We start from the raw sequence: 3,128 nt of genomic DNA, 5'->3' as shown, positions 1-3,128 counted from the left end.
CGTCTAAGGTACTTGAGCCGAATAGATTGATAAATCTACCCTTGCCCCAAGCGGTGCATGATCATTCGGGCGCCGGACGATTAAGGTTTTTTCAATTAATGAGATTGCCTCGAGGGCGCTGCCTCTGTAAAGGATAAATGAACAAAGGTACAACCTTTATGAGCTTAGTAAACAGCTGACTCCAGCCCTTGGAGGAAGATTTATCGTGTGAATGTCGAACAGACTTTTCTTTAACAGCAGAGGGGAAGCGAGGACGCTAGCTGAGCTAGGCGGAGACATGAATCGAGGTGGTGAACCTTCGCGCACAAGAAGCAGGAGTTCTAGGGATCGAGAGAGACGTCAGTCTCCTCGACGTCGAAGCAGGTCACCCAGGTGGGACAAGTAGTCGCAGGGTAGATCTCCGCAACTCTGAGTCGAGAGGGGATCTGACGCGAATCCGTGCCCATTAAGCTTTGCGGTATTTGTGGGGAACAGACCCATGACAAAGGCGGACTCGATCGTTCGAGACCCAAATGTAGCGGTCGAGTTTGCTCGACAAATTTTTCCTCCTGAGGTGCAGCAGTCAATGGTAGGTCACCAGGACTATGATGTATTTCGCGAAGGCATTCACGGAGCGGTGAAGGGGCTTTACACTGCCTATGAAATTGGCATGCGGCTACGCGCTGCCCGTCGAGAATTGGAGAAGAAGGAGGAACGTATTCGAAGTTTGGAGGCTTGCGCAGAGGCGGCTGAGCGTGAGTTAAGGAAGACCAGGGCGGCTCAGGCACAACCCGACGAGCAGGGAAACCTAATTGTGGAGGAAAAGGTTACCAGTCGGCTTATCAGTGCAGCGCTCACCGATCGTGAGACGGCGAGTATGTTTGCAATGGAGTCTACGAAGGGGAGGGCCTATGAAAAAGGTTTTCATGAAGGCCGAAAAGTTGGAATCGAAAAGACCAAGGAGAAGCTTGCCGAAGAGGTTTGCCGATGTGAGAATCGTGGATTTAGGCACGGTTGGATCAAGGCGTCTCAAGCCGCGGAAGCTCTTCGAGTGTCGGCCATTGATTCGACATCGCCACTCTACCACAGTAAACATTTTCCGTTTTTCGCTTTTGAAGTCGAGTGTAACAACCCTCATACTGTTTACCGATTAATGACTGATTGATTACCGATAACCATCGATTACCGTTAAACTGAATTGATTATGACTGATAATTGGACTGATTAAAAGTATTGAACTGACTGACCGAAATTAAAACTGAATTGGATGAATACATCTGTTTGAATTGCATTTTATCTGTTGACTGTATGTTTGATCTGTTCATGACTTGTGTTTAAACTGCTCATTGAAGGCCTTATCGGCGGCCGAATTAGAAACCGATTGGTGTTTTATGATCGTCGTAATTAATGTGATTTTATAGTGTATTTATCTGAAAGCTGATTAGGTATGATTAAATTAGATTAAAATAAACTGATTGGCCAAGTAGGACTTATTTACCAAACTAGCCTTGCAGTGGCCCACTACCTCAAACCTTTTGAGGCTTATTACACTTAGTGCATTTGATTAAAACAACATTTCCATCAGCTCTTTCCCTTGACTCAACCGACCAAGATAGAGAGTAAGAGAGAATTGAGTTGATCTTGAGTTCTACTTTGTGAATTGCTTGGAGAGATTAAAGAATTGATGTATAGACTCCATAATTGAACTCCTAATCTTGCATTGGAGACCTAAGGTAGAGTAATTACCCTCTTGCTTATCTTGTTCTTGCATGATTCATGTTAAAGTTGAGGATTGAGCCATGTTTTAGATCATACATGTTGATATAGAGCATAATTCACGCATGCATGTTTGAATTGATGAGGTTTGAGTTGAATCCATGGTGAAATGGAACATGCATGTTCATAATTTTGTAATGGTCCATGTTTTCAACTTGTTTTTGGATCAATTGGCTCCTTAGAGCATCAAATTGGAACTTCCAAATGATTTGAATTCATACATGTTTGCATGTTCATATTATTCTTGAAAAATGGTTTGAAATTGAGTTTGAATTAAGCACCCTTGGGCCTTGATTTCTCAAAATTGAGCTTTGAACTATGATACTCTATGTGTTTATAAATGTTTTCCAGAAAATGGGCCCAAGAGGATTGGTTTTGATGTATTTGAATGTGAGTTTGGGCTTGGAGGTGCAATCTGGAATTCCCAGATTCTGCACTTCCGCTCGAGCGGGGGAAGTGCCGCTCGAGCGTGGAATCCGAGCATCCAGTATCTCTGCACTGTTTTACAGTCCGCTCGAGCGGAGTATTGGGCGCTCGAGCGGAGTCATGTCTCAAGCTCGAGTGGGCGTCGAGCGGAGATTTCACCCATCCAGTACTTTTACAGTACGCTCGAGCGGGAAAGTTTACGCTCGAGCGTGTACCTTTGTTGCATGTCCGCTCGAGCGGGGAAACATGCGCTCGAACGGGACTCTGTTTTTTTGAAAATCTTGAAACAGTCTTCTGATCACATCTTTGCATCCTCATCCCATTTAGGCATTCTTAGACCTAGTTTAAGGCATCTTATTGAGGATATAGATGTAGAACACACCGAGGCAAATTAGGGATTAAGTTGCTATCTTTCCCAACTGTGTAGCTTAGTGTGTGTTCAACCTGTGAACTGTGTAGGGTTGGCGACTGGGGAGACACGCTCTAGCATACTGTAGCCCAACCTCTGTGAGTAACAATTGTGTAAAGATATGTTCAAATGATTATCTTCTGAATACTGAACTGATATTGTTTACTGAATGAATGTATGTCCTATCTTCTGAACTGTATTGTGGCATCCTTAGCACCTACTGTTTACTGTTACTGTTACAGAGATCTCTGTCGGTTCCCTCGTGGGACCACTACTGTTTACTGATTGATGGCCATCATTACTGTTCGGTCTTTAAGACCTACTGTTTACTGCTATGCTAATGGATGTACCACATATGATTGAATAACTGTTCTGACTGAAAGACTGAAGTATTGTTTAATGAACTGATTTCATTACTGTAAGGACATTTCATTCATAACCCCTTTACGCATTATGTTATTCACTGGGCTTTAGCTCACTATTTATATATATATGTAGGTGCTCAGCCGCCAGATCGGAGCTAGGAGCGTGGGTTAGA

The sequence above is a fragment of the Camellia sinensis genome, chromosome 4, assembly GCF_055761805.1.
Source record: "Camellia sinensis isolate YWXY chromosome 4, ASM5576180v1, whole genome shotgun sequence".
Lineage (NCBI taxonomy): Eukaryota > Viridiplantae > Streptophyta > Magnoliopsida > Ericales > Theaceae > Camellia > Camellia sinensis.
The sequence above is the reverse complement of the archived record's forward strand: the minus strand, read 5'-3'. Positions refer to the sequence as shown.